Raw genomic sequence first — 22233 nt, 5'->3', positions numbered from 1 at the left:
AAAATTTATTGCAGTTAATATCATTATATTTTTATTATTATATTACAATAATAACAAATTATTTTATTATTGCTAAATGCAGATGGCAAAATATGCCATCAAGTTGTGACATAAATGTCGAACCTTAATCGAGACCATAGAAGCTCACGTCTCCAGCGTAACACATTGTTGGAGCTATGTGTTCATTACCTAGGAGTCGGGGGTGTAAGGTTGGATAGATTGATAAAAAGGAAGAGGTTTCGGAAAGACAGAGAGAATGAACTATGGAGAGTGTGAAAGGGGAGAAAAAACAGAAAGGAGGCTAGAAGGAGATAACCTAAGCTCAATAATTTCCCCATTTGTGTTGCTAATCCAAAAGGGCGAAGAGCAATAATTCTGCCAAGAGAATCCCCTTTTGTGCTTTGTGGGTTCTGGTGTAACTTCACAATTTATGACCTTGTCACAAGGCCAAAGCACTGAATATAACTTGCATTCTTCGACAAACTTTTCATGAAGTTAAAATAAAAAAACACAATGCGAGCTTGGAGACAAACAATTCATGAAATGTACCATTCTTACGCGTTCAAACGTTTAATGAATGAAACCCTCATATCAATGGTGTATTTCCAAGGTTTACATCGGAACACACTCTGTGGGCCTTTTTCCTCTATTGTACGTTGTCCTTGAAAAGCGGTGTCACCGGCCCCACCGGCCCCACCACCCTCACCGCCACTGCCAGCCGGAACAATAGCAAAAGTGTGCAATGACATCCGCAGAGTCCAATTTTGCGATAATGCCCTCTTGCCTCCGGAAAGTTGGGTTTCGTCCGCTGGGCAAGTTGGCGTGACTCATTCCAGCAATTTAACGGTGTTATCAAACAACACGGTGCCAACATTGGGCCTCAAGCTGGGCAACGAGGCACACAGGCCCCATAACAACAAAAATGCATTGTTGGTGTAGAAAATAAACCAGAAAAATATATATAATTTTACATTGAGAATTAATTTTACCCTTACCTCCTGGTTTTATTATTTCCTCCTCCTCCATTCCTCTCTCTTCTTTTCCACAAATAGTTTGCCCTGTTACCCCATTCTCAATTAACTTTACTCTTCCATGAAGCTTAACCTCACGGAGAAATACCCACCGCAGCTCACCGAACGAATCAAGGCGAATATTTTTTTTCTGGAAGAGGACGCCATCTCACGCCTTCCTGTCCAAGCAGGAAAGATCTGCTCCGGGGATCAAGGTGGCTAAGGATCGTTTAACCCTTCTTCCATGTGACAATAAAGCAGGCGACGTCATAGTAAAACCAATGCTGCTCTTCACGTCGCTGAATCCCCACTCCATCAGCATCATCATCATTCCGAGATAAGACTTGGGGTTTATATTTATGGCAGAGTACGGAATATTTTTTACCCTCTCCGACCTCGCTGTTTTGCAAAAACCACCGCCAAAAACGATATGTAGCATGATATCTCAAAAAGCTGTGGACGGATTCAGACGAAACTTGGTGGAGGAGTTGGTTCGGTGACTAGAACAATCTGATTCGATTTTCGAGGTCCGGATCCAGATCCGGCCTATCTATGGGATACAAAATATAATCTGTTCAGCCTGGTGGAGGTATGTGATCTACCGAGTGCCGTTCTAGTTTCATGACGTCGATATCCCTGTGATCAATTTTAGCAACGATGACAAATTATTCCATTATTATTACCAGAAACGGTACCCGCCCTATGGGCGGGGCTTCAATTGGGAGGCCCAAATAAAAAGGCAAAATATCAGAAATTGAAGGCTTTTTAAAATTTTTTAACGATTTATATAAACATCCGATAAATCATATCACACGCAAATCATCAAAATCTAAACAGTATTTGTAGAATTTCAATAAAAGCCGCATCACTGTTCATATCGGTAAATATTATTCCATCGTGTTTGGAAAACCTGGAAAATTGGAAAAATTTGAAAATTGGGGGGGGGGGGGGAATTGAAAAACAATTTAGCCATGTTACTCCAGGGGGTCCCAGGATTATCCACCCAAAATTTCGTTGCGATCAGTTCAGCCGTTTTTGCGGTACCTGGGAACAGACAGACGGACAGACATTTGGTGAATTATAGTAACATGTTTCTTACTACTTGTTTCTGTACTTTGGAAAATGTATTTATGTGATGGAGAATTTAATTTTGATTGCACTATGAAATATCTTGTCGTTAAAATTGCCAGTTGAACATGAACAGAGGAAGGCAAAGGATGTGAAGACTAAAAGTAGTCAGACTTGAGGTAGACAGACTTGCAAATGGTTTTCTGTTGAAGGATTGTACGTAAAGAATTCCACCAAATTCCACCATTAACCACACCAATATAGGCCATTTGTGTCATGGCAGGCCTGCCCCCACCAGGCTTACATTGGCAGGTGACGTCACGCCCGCCACTCTTTGTTATACACGGTCTTAGTCTCGTGGAACAGCCGGGACACAGAACAGATCAGGACACAACATAACAAAGGGAACAGCAGGAAAATGGAGAAACACCAATAGCAGGGCGGAAGGAGAAGGTATATACGGACAAACAATGGATGCAGTTAAGGATGAGGGTGAGGAGAGAACACAACCTGGGGTGGACAAGATGGCTACATAAGCAAAATGTTGGTGGTGATTTAAACGGGTGTAGAAAGGATCATGGCTTTGGATGATGGTAAACAGCTGTCTTAAAGACCGAGAGGGAAGAAGGAGATTGAAGCGAGTGTGGTAGACAGTTCCACAGGTGGGAAAATAGAGGAGCAAATGAGTGGAGGGGAACAGAGATTCTGCTTTAGGTAGTTTCAGCAGAAGAGGATTGATGGTGGACCACGTGGGCCCAGAAAGTACATGGAAGAGGGGGGAGGGGCAAATCACAGAGAGGGCAGAGGGTGCAACATCAGAAAGGAGGCAGAAGAAGACAGAAAGACCACTGATCTGTCAGCAATGGCAAAGTGATAGGCTCATCGACTAAGCTTCATTGAGGGAGGTTTCAATCATCTTGAAGGCCTTGGTTGCATCAAGCTGGGCAAGATGTGAGGCAAGAGAGCCAGTCCAGAGGAGAGAGCAGTACTCCAGTAAGTTGCGGATGAAGGTGGACAGGAGTTCAGGTGTGCCGAGGAAGGAGTTTGTATGGCAAAGGATGCCCAGAGGGCGACTAGCTCAGGAGGCCAACTAATGTGGTTTGCCCAAGAAACATATCCTGGCTGACAGTGAGATCCAGGAGTTTGAGTAACTTAACTTCTTCGAGAAGGTTGTTGAGAAAGTAGATGGGATACATACACATATATAGGATATATCTATAGGCCTATATAGGATATATATAACCCAGAAAAGTTTGAAGGCATGTCTTGGATATACTGTGAGCACTTCGCATGTATAACTTTCTTTTAAAAGCCCCTCATATGATGTAAGATGATATCAGAATGGTAATTCTTGTTAAATTATTCAAACACCATCATGTTTCCCAACAGTTTGACATTCATTGTTCCAACAACTAATCTCAAACAGGATTTTGTGGCTGTGGGCATGAATGAATGATTTACAAAAAAGAAATGTGAAAAGCGTGAAACAACTGAATGACTGAAATATTGGAAAGCGAGGAAGAAGAAGAAGAAGAAGAAGAGGAAGAAGAGGAGGCAGAGGAAGAAGACAGGAGCTAAATGAGTGAATGTTGAAGTGGAGGGAGGTTGTTTTGATACCAAATGTTTTATTATTTTAAACTAAGAGACTTTGCGATCACATGCTGAAAGGTGTTTCAAACAAACCCAGTTTGAAACTTCCTACACCATGTGGGTGGTCATAAGTGCTAATTACAGAAAAGAACCGCTGATCGCAGCTGATAAAGCACCTGTACACACATGAAATCCCATGTGAGCACCAGCATAGAGAAAGCCCCGGAAGAGGTGGTGGAAGGCAATAGACCGCCCAAAGTCAGAAGAAAGTTGTGCTTTGATTCGAAACTGAACTGGCACGAATAATAGGGCAGGCGATGTTTGGAAGCAAGGAGTTCAACAATGAAAACAATCACAGGTAGACAAACAAAAACCTGCGGAGAAGTTTGGTGAGTCATGTGACGTCACAATGACCAGTGAAACATAACAAGACCCTCCTGCAGGGCAAGGAATTCTTTTTGAAATGAACCATTTTGGGGAAATGCTTCCTTTTGAAAGACTTTTGAGGCGATGCTTCAAACAACCGATTCCAACTTCTTCCTGTACACACATATACACACGCACAAACTCAAACACACACAAAAGCACACACAGCAAACACACACACACAAACAAACAAAAACACACACAGACATGCAAACACACAAAAAACACACACACACACACACACACACACACACAAAACACACAAACAAATCACACCAACACAGACACACACACACACACACACACAAACAAACCACACCAACACAGACACACATACACACAAACAAACACACAGCAAACACAGAAACAAACACAGACATACAAACACACAAAAATACACACGACAAACAAACAGAAAAACACACACACACAAACAAAACACAAACAAACACACAAACAAAACACACCAACACAGACACACGACAAACAAACAGAAAAACACACACACACAAACAAAACACAAACAAACACACAAACAAAACACACCAACACAGACACACACAAACAAACACATACACACACACACAAACACGCACAGAGCAAACACACACACACACACACACACACACACACACACACACAAAGTGCAAACACATCAAACACACACATACACACACACAAACACAAACACATCAAACACACACAAACACACACACAAACACAGCAAACACACACAACACACACAGACAAACACACACACACACACAAACACACACAGACAAAAACACACCCAAACACACAAACAAACACACACAAAAAGACACACAAACACACACACACATACAAAGAAACACACACAAGCAAACAAATACACACATAAACAGACACACACACACACATACAAACAAAACACACACACAGACACACCCACACAGAAATAAACAAATAGACATAAACAGACACACACACACACACACACACACACATACAAACAAAACACACACACAGACACACCCACACACAAACAAACACACACATAAACAAACACACACACAAACAAACACACAGACACACACATACACACACACACACACACACACACACACACACACACACACACACACACACACACACACACACACACACACACACATTCTGTCTCTCACCCAACAGAATCCCTTCAAAACCAACTACAGTTTCTGTCGAGGTTTGAGGAACGCAGGAGGACCTCAGTTTTTAGGCCCAACAGACCTGCGCAATGGTTCTCAACCTTGGGTTGTTTGTGCGTGATCGATCCATTTTTATATGATGAACATAAAGCAAGGAAGTGTCAACTTTGGTACGACACGGCCGGGGTTCAAACCACCGACATCCCAGACTCCGAGGGGACACCCGAGCCCTGACACCACCGAGTCTGGTTAGTCGTTACAAGTACATTTAGAAATTCCAAATGAAACAAATAATTTACACCAGATTTATTTATTTTTTTGTATACAAGATCGAGGCTCGTGCAAGAGCTAAAAGTGCAAAATATTTGTTCAAACATTGCAAAAATAATGGTCATTGCAAAATATTTCAATTGAAACTTTTCCAAGGTGGTGTTCGCCAAGCAGCAGCATCTATATTATTTTATTTTCACACAGACCTCGAAACTCCTTTGTTAAAATGTTCGCTCGATGTGCAAGGTCCATCAACCTGGAAAGTAATATCGTATGTGGATGGATAGGCGGGTGGTAACAACTCCCCGTTGTGTGTTCAAATGAAAGCGCAAAGCTTTAGCAAACCGTCTGAACAACGGAGGAGGGTGCAGGTCGTGCAGGTCGGACGTTGCAGGTACGAGCGAGCGCAGCATGTGTACGTTAGGCTGCGTGCACGTATTGATGGTCACACAGGTCCTGATGAGAGAGCCCCTGTGCGCAGACCACGGTGCATTGAGTGCACACGCACACATGACAATTTGCAGGCTATGGGCAGCAAATTTTCAGAAGCTTCTAGAAATGATGGTCTGCAGATGAACTATAGATTGATTATGTTTCAAGGACTGGGAGCATGTAGCAACAGGACTCGACATTGTTGATAGATTACCCTATCTTGGAAGTGTTCATCTCCATATCAAGAAAAAGAGCTTTGCGCATGAACATCTCCATGACGTTGTGTAGAAACAGCACCACGTACACAAAAATCAACTAGAAAGCATATGGAAATGCAAGGCCCATCCGCGTCCGTTTGCATTCAGACGTCTTCTTCTCCCGGATGCTCAAAATAGCAAAAACAGTTTAAAACAAACTAGAACGGCACTCAGTAGAGAGCATACCTCCACCTGGTTGGCCATATCACTCAATAGTGAATAATCACTTTAAAATTCTTCCAGCTGGATCCGGATCCGGATCTTCACCAAAATTGAATCGATTCTTCCTTGTCACACACACAAACTGTCCAAAAAGTTTCGTCCAAATCCGACCATAACTTTTTGAGATATCCTGCTATGTATCGTTTTTGGCCCGATCCCGATCTCTCAGTGTGTGTGTGTGTATTTGTGGTGTTTGTATGTGTGTGTATGTGTGTTTATGTGTATGTGTGTGTGTGTGTATGTGTGTGTGTGGTGTGTGTGTGTTTGTGTGTGTGTGGTGTATGTGTGTGTATGTGTGTGTGTATGTGTGTATATGTATGTGTGTGTGTGTGTATGTGTGTGTGTATGTGTGTGTGTGGTGTGTGTGTATGTGTGTGTGTGTGTGTGTGTGTGTGTGTGTTGTGTGTGTGTGTGTGTATTTGTGGTGTATGTGTGTGTGTGTGTGTGTATGTGTGTGTGTGTGTGTGGTGTGTGTGTGTGTGTATGTGTGTGTATGTGTGTGTATGTGTGTGTGTGTGTGTGTGTGTGTGTGTATGTGTGTGTGTATGTGTGTGTGTGTGTGTGTGTGTGTGTGTGTGTGTGTGTGTGTGTGTGTGTGTGTGTAGGTGTGTGTGTGTAGGTGTGTATGTGTGTGTAGGTGTGTATGTGTGTGTGTGGTGTGTGTGTGTGTACGTGCGTGTGTATGTGTGTGTGTGCAGTCCCCTTTGAACAATAAACATTGTACGACACATCTCTCAACAAAACAAGTCATTGTTTGTCGGCGCTCGAGTCTCACTCCACCTGTTTTAAAGCTGAACTCGCTGTAATGAAAATGGTCTGTGTTCCTCCAAACCTGTGGTCACTCACATCCGCGTGGAGCCAAACAGCTGGAACAGCCACCCCCTCCCGTGTGGGTTTCAAGGCCTGTGTTTTGAATGCGACCCTCACGTGCAATATGTTTAAAAAGCCATTGGCGGCACCTGCTGGGATACAACGCCAGAGTGACAATAACATAATATACAAATGCATCTCGGGTAGAAGGAGCCATTTTACGGAAACCAAGGTCTTCAAGATCTCCCATGTTTAAGATCACATACGTTTAGGTCATTAATCACGTTTTAAGATCATTGGAATCTCCCATGTTTAAGCTGAGTCCATCGCTTTCCAATTGCAGAAAGGTTGGTGGTCTCGTTGTCGTCCACCTCCTCCTTTCTGATCTTGAACCCTCTTCCATCTCCGTGCTTTGTTCCCCCCAAGTATCTGGTGAAACTACCTAAATCCAGACTCACTGCTCACCTTCACTCATTTGTTCCTCTCTCTTCCCACCTGTGGAATTAACTTCCACATTCTCGACAATCTCATTCCTCCCTCCAGGTTCACCACCATCTTAGATCATCCTGAATCCAAAACCAGGATCTTTTCTACCCCCTTGAAGAACACAACTTGCCAGTTTTTTCCTTCCTGAGAGGTTTATGCCTCCGGTGACTTCATTATGTTTTCAGGTTGTCCGTCCGTCCGTCCTTCCATCCGTGATAGGTTTTCGTTACCGCGATAACTTGAGAATGCCTGATGGGATCTTAGTCAAACTTGGTGCAGGTATTTATAATGAGGTAAAGATGAACTTATTTGATTTTGGGGTCAAGAGGTCAAAGGTCAAAGTCTGTACTAGGTTTATAACTTGAGAACGGCTGAAGCAATCTTATTCAAACTTGGTACAGGTTTGTATAATGATGCAAAGATAAACTGATTACATTTTGGGGTCAAGAGGTCAAAGGTCAAAGTCTGTACTAGGTTTATAACTTGAGAACGGCTGAAGCAATCTTATTCAAACTTGGTGCAGGTATTTATAATGAGGTAAAGATGAACTTATTTGATTTTGGGGTCAAGAGGTCAAAGGTCAAATTCTGTACTAGGTTTATAACTTGAGAACGGCTGAAGCAATTTTATTCAAACTTGGTACAGGTTTGTATAATGATGCAAAGATAAACTGATTACATTTTGGGGTCAAGAGGTCAAAGGCCAATGGGCAGAGGTCATGTTAGGTAACAATCCTGTTACCACAATAACTTGTGAACCAATGATGGGATTCTGACCAAAGTTGGTAGAAGTATGTATTATGATGCAAAGATTAACTGATTTGATTTTGGGCTAAAGAGGTCAAAAGGTCAATGTCTGTACTAGGTTTATAAGTTGAGAACGGCTGAAGCAATCTTATTCAAACTTGGTACAGGTTTGTATAATGATGTAAAGATCAACTGATTACATTTTTGGGTCAAGAGGTCAAAGGTCAAATGTCAGACATCCCATCAGGTTAAAAATTCTGTTACTGAGCTAACTTGTGAACCAGTCATGAGATTTTCACCAAACTTGGTATAATTACATATTATGATGCAAAGATAAATTGATTCCATTTTGGGGTCAAGAGGTCAAAGATCAGAGGTCATTTAAAATTGCAATTATTTTGTTACCGCAATAACTTAAGAACGGCTGAAGGATTCTAAGACATACTTAGTACAGGTATCTTTATTATAATAGAGCAAACGTATGTGGTTATGTCGTTATGTTTATATGTGATGAAAACGTCTTCTTCTTCTTCAAATAATATTTACACCCTCTTAATTAACCCTCTTAATTACGTTTAGACTGCTGAGACCCCTCAGACCTTTGATGACCCTTTAATTCCCCCAAGACCCTTAAGACCACCAAGACCACTGAAGACCCCAAATACCCTTAAAGACCCAAAAGACCCTGAAGACCCCAAAAACCCTGAAGACCCCAAAGACCCAAAATACCCCGAAGACCCAAAAGACCTGGAAGACCCAAAAGACCTAAAATACCCAAAGGACCCTGAAGACCCAAAACACCCCGAAGACTCCAAAGACCCTTTAGACCCAAAAGACCCTTAAATACCCCGAAGAACCAAAATACCCCAAAGACTCTTAAAGACTCAGAGGAAACAAAAAACCCTTCAGACCCAAAAGCCCGTGAAGACACCGAAGACCCAAAATACCCCAAATACCCCAAATACCCTTAAATACCCCGAAGAACCAAAATACCCCAAATACCCTTAAAGGCTCAGAGGAAACAAAAGACCCTTAAGACCCAAAAGCCCCTGAAGACACTGAAGACCCAAAAGACCCCGAAGAACCAAAACACCCCAAAGACCCAAAATACCATGAAGATACAAAAGATCCAAAAGACACCAAAATAGTCAAATATGCCTATCCCTCTGAAACGACGTGTGGTGATGTGTGCAGACTGTGCCGAGTCACGCTAGTGTATAATGATGAAAATATGATCTGATTAGATTTTGGGGTCATTAGGTCAAAGGTCAGAGGTCATGTTAAGTAAACATTATGTTGCCGCACCAACCTGTGAACCAGTGATGGGATATTGAACAAACTTGGTATAATTATATGTTATGATTGAAAGATGAACTGATTCGATTTTGGGGACAATAGGTCAAAGGTCAGAAGTCATGTTAGGTGAAAATTATTTCATTACCACTATAACTCAAGAACAGTTGAAGGTATCTAAGTCAAACTTAGTACAAATATGTGTAATGATGTAATGTTTTGGGCGGAGGCATATAGGTCGACGTCGTGACGTATCCATATTGTCCACCACACATTATTTGTCCAAGTCTCCCTCTATTTTGTCATTCAATCCTGCTGTTGGTGGGTCACCATCTTTCTACAGTTCCTTTTGTTTTGTTGTGTCGTGATCAGTTCAGTGTACAAATACCAGCTCTTCCATGAGCCTCGCCTCTGTAATACCAAAAAATATTATCTGGGTTGATGATGGCGATTGGCTTGTGAAGGCCAAATCATGGAAATGAGCGTCTCCTGTTCTGATGAGCACAGAGGAGTCTTGTGTTTTTCATGGATATGAACAGATGGGTTTCATTGGTATTGCTGAATAATATTACAAACGTTCTTTTTAATATGTCACGGTGATGTATCAATTAATTGTAGTCATTTTTGTTTCTTGGCATGGCCATAAGGGATTCTGAAAATGGCAGAATGTTAAACATCACTCCGCTTCTCTGTGGGGTCGCAAACCTCATTCAAGGTTTCATGGGCCAGCTCTTTTTTTCAGGTTTGACATCCTGATATTGGATTTCATGGCTCATCCATTCAGGTATTGTGGGTTAAGTTCCGATAAGAAATTTGTGCAGGGAAATAAAACATATAAACACCTGTATAGTTGATGCAATCACCGGCTAAAAAGTTACAGAATAGCCATCTTGGAGGGTTGGAACTCTTCAAGTTGAACCTGTTCTTGTGCAGCCATTATCAATGATTTATGAGGGTTGCACAACTGTTGCACGTTTCGGATTTTTGTGAGGTATCTAATGTTTTAGCACTCCCTGTAAATCATTCATTCCTTTGTTTTGTTTGTTTATCCTCCTCACACCGTTATGCGTTTAAGACTGCCGAAGCAGTTTCATTGGCTTGGGATTACAATCCGGGACGTATTGCCACTCCAACACAGGATACCCAAGTGAGGCAGCAGGAATTTGTCATTTGTTCTGGGTGCCAGCGATAGCCAGCCTACTCTTCACGAAAGACACCGTGGGATCTTTAACGTACACCAACTAACATTAACAGACTGAAAAATAAGTTTAACATCTATCAAATGGAGGGTGCACACATTTATAAATCCCCCTGCACGTGAAACACCTGGATGAGAGTTATATATATATATATATATATACAGATTTGGCATTTAATATGGAATTTTTTTTTGTGGGGGTGAACTTACTTTTCAAGATGACTTAGAACCAAAAGTTCATTTGAATTATGTTGAAATTATTCTAGATTTTGTTAATGTGACCTTTAAAAGAAACAAAAACCACATTTGACATTTCGAAACAAATGAATTGATCCTTGAAAGTGATGTAAACTGAATATCGAACTCAATTCATGGACAGTACTGTGTTAAACTTCTGTACGTTTTCCAGAAGTATCTCTTTATTTTGCACATTAGCCAAAAAAAATTTCAACAAAAACAAAAGCTAAATTACGACTGGGACTACGGACAGTAAAATTACAGTTCAGTACTTCGTGTAACCCCCACGAGCGTTCAGGAGAGCACGTACACGTCGAGACATGCTGTTCACGAGATTTGCCAAGGTTTGGACAGGAATCGCTTGCCATGCAGTGACAATAGTCTGCTGCAATTCACGCACAGAGGTCGGCTGCTGGTCCAAGTTGTCGATTTGATGCGTTAATTCTGCCTACAAGTTCTCTATCAGATTCATATCCGGGGACATGGCAGGCCACTCCATATGTTCTACACCACGGTCAGCAAGAAAGTCTTGGATCATGCGAGCACGATGAGGCCGTGCATTGTCATCTTGGAAGACAAAGTTTCCTCGAAAGGCTGCACGAGCAAATGGAAGCAATGTTTCTTCCAGAATGACCCTGTACTTGAACTGGTTCAGGTTTCCATTCAGAACAACCAGGTCATTTTTTCCCCCTGCATGAAAAGCAGCCCAAACAGTCACGCTACTACCTCCAGCATGGACTCTTGGCACTATACAATCTTCGTTGTGGGCTTCATGCACTTGTCTGTGCACTCGGACGCGGCCACCTTGACGATAGACCAGAAATCTAGACTCGTCACTGAAGGTCACGTGATTCCAGTGTCCTGGCTGCCATTGACGGTGCTCTCTGGCCCACTGCAATCGGCGCTGGCTGTGTTGTCTGGTCAGGCGTGGCTTTCTCAGGGGACGCCTGGCACGATAGCCTGCTTGAACCAGTCGTTGGTTGACTCGCCTTCTGGATACAGGCACATTTGTCAGTTGCTGCCACTCAGCCCTAAGCCGATTAGCTGACTTGGTACGGCCATTGCAGACTAACCGGTGCAGCTGGTGATCATCTCTCCTTGTGGTTCTGCGTGGACGTCCTGGCCTCGGTATTGGAGTAGGGACACCCCTCTGAGCATTTCGTTTCAGGATCTTTGACACCTGACCTTGAGTGAGGCCATACTGCTGAGCAATAGCATGCTGTTTCATGCCAGAATTTCGTAAAGCCACCACTCCATGACAAACAGCATTGTCAAGTTGACGGACCATCTCCAGAGGAAGCGGCAATAACTTTTGTAGACGTGCAGCAGTTGTTTTCCACTAATACAGAACTCAACAACCCTTATATACCCGATTGTGAAGCCAATCGTCAAATGTACCTGTCCTTACATTTTGTCACGTCACCTGTGATATAATCCTGTTATTGACTTCTTGCTGCGACAGACAATCAGAGCCATGGTTCTTTTAACAAAGAAATCACCGAAGTGTAAAAGAAACTCACCAGATTGATATACTGAGTGCAGAAAGTAAACCCAAGTCAAGAAAAAAAATATATTCCATATTAAATGCCATGTCTGTATATATATATCTGTGCAGTGTCTGTGTTGTGTTGTGTTGTCACTGAACTACTCCCTCATACTTTTGTGAAATCGTACCAAACTTCTGTTATGCACCTATCTCTCCCATCGGTATGTCCTAAGGGTATTGTTTTTGAAAATTTTTCCAATGTATATATTTTTTGTGGAATTTTTGTTTTTTCAACCTCGATTGTTTATAAAATGTAATATCACGTATATTACAAATACATTTGTGCATTATGATTGTTTGAATTATGATTGGTGTAAACCATGACAAAACAGCAACTCAGGTACAGTCATTTATCTATATATCTACATATCTGGGCAGTGTCTGTTGTCACTGAACTACTCCCTGAAACTTTTGTTTCCGTGGTTGTGAAGTGTTTTTAATAACGTGGTGGTGGTTTTGAATAACGTGGTGGTGCGGTATTTTGAATTATGTGGTGGTGAGGTGTTTTTAAATGACGTGGTGGTGAGGTGTTTTTAAATCACATGGTGGTGAGGTGTTTTGAATTACGTGGTGGTGAGGTGTTTTGAATTACGTGGTGGTGAGGTATTTATATTTACGTGGTGGTGAGGTGTTTTGAATTACTTGGTGGTGAGGTGTTTTTAATTATGTGGTGTTGAGGTGTTTTGAATTAGTTGGTGATGAGGTGTTTTGAATTACTTGGTGGTGAGGTGTTTTAAATTACATGGGGGTGAGGTGTTTTGAATTACATGGGGTTGAGGTGTTTTGGATTACGTAGTGGTGAGGTGTTTTGGATTACGTGGTGTTGAGGTGTTTTAAATTTGGTGGGGGTGAGGTGTTTTAAATTACGTGGGGGTGAGCTGTTTTAAATTTCTTGGTGGTGATGTGTTTTAAATTAGGTAGGGTGAGGTGTTTTAAATTACGTGGGGGTGAGGTGTTTTGAATTACTTGGTGGTGAGGTGTTTTAAATTACATGGGGGTGAGGTGTTTTGAATTACATGGGGACGAGGTGTTTTAAATTAGGTCGGGTGAGGTGTTTTAAATTACGTGGGGGTGAGGTGTTTTGAATTACATGGGGGTGAGGTGTTTTGAATTACTTGGTGGTGAGGGGTTTTGAATTACGTGGGGGGTGAGGTGTTTTAAATTACGTGGGGGTGAGGTGTTTTGAATTACGTGTGGGTGAGGTGTTTTAAATTACATGGGGGTGAGGTGTTTTGAATTACATGGGGGTGAGGTGTGTTAAATTACGTGGGGGTGAGGTATTTTAAATTACATGGGGGTGAGATGTTTTTAATGAGGTGATGGTGAGATGTAATTGTCCCAAACTTCCAGTCTGCACCTACCCCTCCCATATGTACGTGCTGAGGGGTCCTTTTTTGAATTTTATATATTTTTTCAACCTAAATTGCTTATAAAAATGTAATATCACAACACCAGGGGGGGTTGACTCAGCCTGTCATCCTTTCGAGGTCGGCAAATTGAGTACCAGCTCACTCGTAATTCCTTGTGGGTCGCAAGAGACGACCAACGGGGTTGGTGGCAGGAAGGGCATCAGGCTGCAAAGCATTGCTTCAAAAAGGGGACCAATGTGCCCGAAAAAAGCCAACCCATGCGCTGCGGGGAAAAATGGCCTCTAAAGGTGGCTGTGGCTGGCTGGATCTATCTATCTATCTATCTATATCTCTCTCTCTCTCTCTCTCTCTCTCTCTCTCAATAAATTTGTGCAAATAGTTGTTTGTATTATGATTGGTGTTAATCATGACAACACAGCAACTCAGGTACAGTCATTATCCTCAGCTAAAATAAGCCCATTCGTCAGTAACGACGCTTGGTGAGGCGAGCCAAGCTAGTATACAGGGGGCTGCAAAGGTAGGTATACAGTAAGGATTATACCAGTATTACCAGTATTATAATACTGGTGCTAGGATTCATTTAATACTAGAATTCATTTAATTGATTAAAATCATTATTACCATTTTTAATATTTTTTTTTTCGTAATTTTTTCTATAATACATCTATTATTTGCAGGTGAAGTGGAAATTGACATATTTCTTGACCACTTGACAAAGAATTTCCCAACAGGTGGATTGGACGTCGGGGAGCCGTTGACTGGCCACCATGTTCGCCGGATCTCACCCTTATGGACTTATTTTTCTGGGGATGTGTAAAAGACAGGGTTTTCGCACGCAAGCCACGTTCTGTTGATGCCATGATTCAGTTAATATGGGAGGCTTGCCAGGAAATTGATGCTGATAAAGACCTTTGTGCCAGAGTGTGCATGGGTGTCCACACTCGACTAGTGGAGTGTGTGAATGCCGGGGGAAAACAGTTTGAACATTTGAGGGATTAATATGTTTATTATTGATATGTTTATTATTGATATGTTATTATTGATATGCTTGTATAATCAATAAAATACGTTTTGTGCGCACGTTTTGTTTTTCATTACTGTATACCTACTTTTGCAGCCCCCTGTATATATAATTATATATATATATATATATTCTTGAGGAAAATGCCAGGGGCATAGAAAAGGCCCCTTTATATAAGGGTATGTGCCATGTGGCAAAGCATAGAAAAGGCCCCTTTATATAAGGGTATGTGCCATGTGGCAAAGCATAGAAAAGGCCCCTTTATATAAGGGTATGTGCCATGTGGCAAAGCATAGAAAAGAATTGACATTCCACAGCTTGTAGAAAATGCCGAACAATAGAAAATAATGGACATTCAAAAAATATCGTGTGCATGCTGGACTCCCCTTGTGTTCTTCGGAGGAACCAAGTAATGCTCTAGAAAAGTTCATATAAAGGGGCGCCAATTTGATTCACACACCTGCATGAAGAAGTAAATGTATTTTATTTGCCAGATGTCGGGCACCCCTTGATTTTTTTATGCCGTTTAACAAACATTGGTACATCACGGGTGATGAAGGTTGTGAGCAAGTTTCATCAAAATCCTGTGTAGTTTAGGAGAAGAGAGCAAATACCTATTTTGGGGGGTCAACCCTCCCCATTCCGCCTTCCCCACCCCTCGTAGACCCCCGTAATGAGAGCAGATTTAGAAGTTGTTTTGAAAGCCATTACTTAGACCTATTTGCCGATGTATATTACACGTTTCAGATAGATTCAATGTGTAGCCTTTGAGATATTTGAGATACGAGCGCCAACACATTTTGGGCGGACGGACGGACTGACAGACACCAACGTGAATTTGAGGGTTTTCTTAATAAAACTCAAGGATGCGGAAACGGACGTTGCTGAAATTTGGAACATATTACCTCGACCTACAAAGCATTTACTTCTGAAATTTGCAGCCAGATTCGCCCAACAGAAGCCGAGAAAATAATTTTCAGTCTTCATGTTAAAGTTGCATACAGAGAAACGATCCCATATAAAGGGAGGGGCGCTTTGCGCCTCTTTTGATAGACACACACAGATTGAACACTCTAATTTGATGAGAAAGCAAGGCACAGGTCGAGTCTCGCAACAGCAATTGCTGCACGACCTGTTAGCAACAAGTGTCGTCTGTCACGTGAACACATTATCTCTGTCCTGCTCATCACCAGTCAGGAGGATTACAGTCAGGAATATTAGATTTAACCAAAAAAAAAGCACATTGACCCTGTGACATGATGCTGACGTCATGTGCACAAATTATAAATATATATATGCAGCACATTATCCACAGTGCCTATAGAAAGTCCACACCCCCTTTCAAACTTTCTACCTGTGGTTGCCTTATAGCCTGGAATTAAATTGAATTAAATCAGACTTTTCCCACCTTTATTTACACATCGTAACCCACAATTTCAAATTGAAAAACAAATTCTAAAAATATCAGAAAGTTAATTAAAAATACAAAACTAGAATATCTTGGTCGGATAAGTGTCCACCCCCTGAGTTAATACTTGGTGGAAACACCTTTGACAGCAATTATAGCTGTGAGTCTGTTGGGATAGGTCGCTACCAACTTTGCACACCTTGATTGGGCAATATTTGCCCATTCTTCTGTACAAAACTGTTCAATCTCAGTCAAGTTGAGTGGGAGCTTTGATAGCAATCTTCGAGTCATGCCACAGATTTTCAATTGGATTTAGGTCGGGGCTCTGCCCGGGCCAATCAAGGACGTTTACCTTTTTATTCCTTATAGCCACTCGGGCGTTGCATTGGCTGTGTCCTTCGGGTAGTTGTCATACTGAAAGGTGAACCTCCGTCCCAATTTTAGCTTTCTTGCAGAGGACAGCAGGTTTTCCTCTGGAATTTTTCTCTGAGTTACGAAAAAGTCACCAGAGTCAAATTTGTGTTTTTATCGGCATGTGAAAACTGCACAAGCAACCAATGACATTGCTTGATAGACAGAGCCAAACCACATTACTGGGAGATGATCTACATGTATCCTGCAAGTATTTTATTAGGATAAGTGTTCAATAAAGAGATAAAGTGTTTAATATCACCTGGTGCTTAGCTAAAGTTGACTATCCATACAATTACAGTCTGGTTGGTTCGATGTTCTTCTTTCAATCACAGGTTTGACAAGGTTAACAGTAATAATAAGAGTATAAACTAGAACGGCACTCGGTAGAAAGCATACCTCCACCTGGTTGGCCATATCACTCAATGGTGACGAATCACTTAAAATATTGTACTAGCCGGATCCGTCTCCGGATCCTCACCAAAATTGAATCTGTTCTTCCTTGTCATACACCCAACCTCTCCACCAAGTTTCGTCCAAATCCGTCCACAACTTTTTGAGATATCCTGCTATGTATCGTTTTTGGCCCCATCTCCCAATGGTGAAGAATCACTTAAAAATTAAATAATTTTCATATCCGAATCCATGTTCAGATCTTCACCAAAATCGAATCGAATCGTCCTTGTGACACACCCAACCTCTCCACCAAGTTTCGTCCAAACCCGTCCACAACTTTTTGAGATATCCTGCCATGTATCGTTTTGGCCTGATCTCCCAATGGTGAAGAACCACTTTAAAATTCTAGTAGCCGGATCCGAATCCGGATCTTCACCAAAATCTAATCATTTCGTCCGTGTCACATACGCTACATCTCTGCCAAATTTTGTCCGAATCCGTCCATAACACTGAGATATTTTTTTCACAAACGGACAGACAGACACACAAGTGTGAAAACATAACCTCCATCCACCTTTGGTGGCGGAGGTAATTACTTTAAGAAGATGGCAGGTCTGAGCCAATCGAGGAGGTGCAGGTTTTGCAAGGTAGAAACAGAAAGTACAATCCACCTCCTATTGGGATGTGGAAAACTCATGTCAGAACAGCTGTACACACAAAGGCACAGCAAGGAAATTAGAGTATTCCACTGGCACAACTGCAAAAACCTCAATATCCCAGTCCCAGAAATCACATGGAAACATGAACCAAAAGTGCTAATTGAGAAAAGTAATGCTTACATCCGGCCTGATGATCCCATCGAGCGTGAACATCGAAAACAAAGCACTGCAAGCAGACATAGTTCTCAGGTACAAATAAGAAAGACCGGCATTGCTAATTGAGGTGTCGGATCCCAGAGATTTTTGGTCTAAACAATGCAGAAATCAAGAAAATGACCAAATACCAAGACCTCAAAAATGAACTGAAAAGATCCTGGAAGTTGAAGATTGCAGAAATTGTACCAATGACAATTGGAGCAATGGGAATTATGAAGAAGAACCTCACAGAGATCTTAAAAACCATCCCTGGGAATATTACTACAAATGAACTGCAGTTGGAAGCTGTCCGAGACTCCGAGGCTCGGTGACGATCCTGAAAAGATCCCATGGGGAAAAAACTTTGAGAACAAGAAAATCTCACAGCCTGATCCATGAATCATGATCCCGTACCGAAACGTCGGTGGATACTTGAAGACATGAGTGGACTCCGTTCCACATCCTGAAACCGGCATATGGAGATAACAACCAATGACACACACCGAAGGAGGCAACACTAGACTTGACTTTAGACAAACACAGCTGCTGACCTGGGGAAAGTGAAGTAATTTCGCAGGGCACTCTGGGTACCAGCAAGGGCATCTTTGTGACGTCTCTTCTTCTCTTCTCAATCAAGAAATCCCCCCCTTCTGCCCCATCCCTTTCATACCCCTCTCCCACTCCCCACCCTACCTCCCTCCCCCCTCAACACACACACACACACACACACACACCCTACCCTACCTCCCTCCCCCCTCAACACACACACGCACACACACACACACACACACACACACACACACACACACACAGGGTTTATCCATACCCTATCCCCGAAATGCTAAGTATTAATTAAGGAAGCAGCACGTACCATTTTTAAAGTCTTTGGTATCACTCGGACGAGATTCAAACCACCGACGTCCCAGACACAGATTGGATGCTCTGACCATTACATCACTGAGTCTGCTGCATGACAAATACATAAAATCCGCACAAATTGGACTTTCCAGCAGTATGAAGATGTTCATTTTAAAGCTGTTATTCTCTCCAAGTCCCTGTTATTTTATGAGGGGCATTTAGGAGGTTTTCCACAGGTGAGGTGGCCAAACGAAACAGATTAAAAAAAAAAAAATTGCAAGTTAGCATATCATCCCTGGCATTGCTGCGTGCATAGCAAAGGGTCATTTGCTTGTGAACTCGAACTAACCGCACATTGCTGCAAACACCGCACCCTGCGAAACCACAGCCACCAGCCGCTCATGTTACAGCCTGCCTGCCAAACAACCGTGCCCACTTAAGTGAGGCCAGTGAGGCAAATGTGATTCCGAACGCATTTTGCACGCACAATGTTTTAACCCTTTTGGTAATTGAAAATAATTATTTGTACCAAAAAAAAAACTTCCAAAAAAAAATTCACATGAACTCTGAGTCATAAGGGTCTTAAGGGTCTTTCGGGTCTTAACATGCTTTTGGGTCTTAAGGGTCTTTTGTTTCCTCTGAGTCTTTAAGAGGCTTTGGGGTATTTTGGTTCTTCAGGATATTTAAGGGTATTTTAGGTCTTCATGGTCTTTGGGGTCTTCGGTGTCTTCAGGGGCTTTTGGGTCTTAAGGGTATTTTGTTTCCTCTGAGTCTTTAAGAGTCTTTGGGGTATTTTGGTTCTTTGTGGTATTTAAGGGTATTTTGGGTCTAAAGGGTCTTTAAGGGTCTTCATGGTGTTTTGGGTCTTTGGGGTCTTCGAGGTCTTTTAGGTCTTCCGGGTCTAACCAACAATCATGATGTGCCTGTAAATTTTCAAAGTAAAGTTATTATTCGATATAATCATATATTATATTATGATATATTATGATATGTTCTTCCTTCTGTTGTTGGTCTTGTTGTTTTTCATTAGCCCGAGAAAGGTCTGCTCGAACAGGCCCATGGCACGGAGATAGCCGATCGATCTCCGCCCAGGAGCGACCCAGAGATCCCTCACATCTAAGATGTTGTGCTCTTGCCTTCGTGGAGCCAAGACCGTGCAAGTCTTCCGTAATAAGTTTTATTGTGTGTGTGGGGGGTAGCCTGGCACAGTTTGCAGTCATCATTGTCGAGTCCATCATTCCACTGTAAAAGCTGTGGCTAATGTCCACAGCAGAGGCCTGAAAGGTGAACACGATAAAACTTGGGTTGTAATTTCTCTGGGAGCAAAAATGAGTAATAAATTATTAGGGTTGGTCTTGCAGCTGCAAGGAACTGTGCACCTTTCATGCTCTTCTGGTGCTGTGGCCAAAGGTAGGTTTAGGTGTTGCCAAAGCAGCCGCACGTCAAGGACCCAACTTGGTGGTTTTCCTTTGCCTTCCCAGTGTGTTCAGGGTAGGAAGTTGTACTTTGTTTCAGGGTACCAATGATAGGTAACCTACTCTTCACGGAGGACACCATGGGACTTTTAACGTCCACCAACTAATCCAAGCATATTGCACATTCCGATGGTCACATCTTACCAGTCATTATGACGTCATGATCCAACAATCCAAATATGTGAAGTGGTCTTTTTTCATGAAGATGCCACTTTAACTCTTGTATCTCCAGCATGACTTTATTTATATGGAAGGAGAATAGGAAAAAAAAAAATGTTTAAACACAAGTAACATGTGATAATCGGTCCACTTTATCATTATGGAGAACAAAGTGATAACGTTTGACCTACTACACGCCCAAAACAACCATAATACGCAATGTGATATTGTAGTTGAAAACAAGGAAAAAAACATCCGTTGTTCCTAGAGCGTCGTGACCTCATGGTTATCAGAATGAGGAAACGGGGATTGTAACACGAGCCCAGGATGCAAGAGCTGCCACCGTGGCAGGCAGATTGTCCAAACAAAATGGCAACGTTGCTTGTCCTATTGTTATTGGTATCACGTTATGGTAAATAAGACACTGGCTATGGCAGGAAAACAATTTCAGAAACTACAAGTGCAAATGTCCTGTGTCCATGCGGTACGTGGACACCGTTTCGCGTGAGACATTAGTACGCACTGCATTGCACTGCGGCTTTAACGGTTTTTTTCTTTCTTTTTGGACAGAAGTTGAGGTTCATGGATGACAGAGGGTGAAAGATGAATTAAGACAACGAAAATGGGATGCAGGAAAAGAGTTGGACAAGAGACAGGCATAGAATAGTATGGAGGGAGAAAGATACAGGTGGAAAAAGTGGTAAGGTGAGTGAGAAATACAAAAATAATCCGTGGGTGTGGTGGATAAATTATCTTTAAGTGAAATAACATATTGTGCTTCTCTGTTCAAATATACAGTATACTACTTCTGGAAATATGACTGATAGCAGCAATACTCCATTAAGTGGTTAGTAAGGTCTTTAGTTAAGGATTTGGACTTAAGTCCGATACAAGTCCTTTCTTTCCGCACTCAAACTTCTACTCAGACATTAAAGATCCAGAATGAAAACCTTGTAACTTGATACTCAAAAGTCTGGGTCAGGTCATGTTCAGCAAAGGTCTCGGTCAGATTAGGAACAACAAAGGTCTTGGTCAGGTCAGGTTCAACAAAGGTCTTGGTCAGATGAGGCCCACCAAAAGTCTTGGCCAGGTCAGGCACAGCAAAAGTCTCGGTCAGGTCAGGTGCAACAAAGGTCTCGGTCACATCGGCTGCCATAACAAAGGTCTCGGTCAGGTCAGGTACAACAAAAGTTTCAGTCAGATCAGGTATAACAAAGGTCTCAGTCAGGTCAGGAACACCAAATGTCTCGGTCAGGACAGGAACAACAATGGTCTCGGTCAGGTCAGGCACAGCAAGAGTCTGAATCATATCACATGCAAATCATCAAAATCTAAACAGTATTTGTAGAATTTCAATAAAATCCACATCACTGTTCATATCGGTAAATATTATTCCATCGTGTTTGGAAAAACTGGAAAATTGGAAAAATTGGAAATTGGAAAAATTGGAAAATTGAAAAAAAATTGGAAAAACAATATAGCCTCCAGGGGGTCCCAAGATTACCCACCCAAAATTTCGTT

Source organism: Myxine glutinosa, chromosome 9 (genome assembly GCF_964187855.1).
Source record: "Myxine glutinosa chromosome 9, kmMyxGlut1.1, whole genome shotgun sequence".
Lineage (NCBI taxonomy): Eukaryota > Metazoa > Chordata > Myxini > Myxiniformes > Myxinidae > Myxine > Myxine glutinosa.
The sequence above is the reverse complement of the archived record's forward strand: the minus strand, read 5'-3'. Positions refer to the sequence as shown.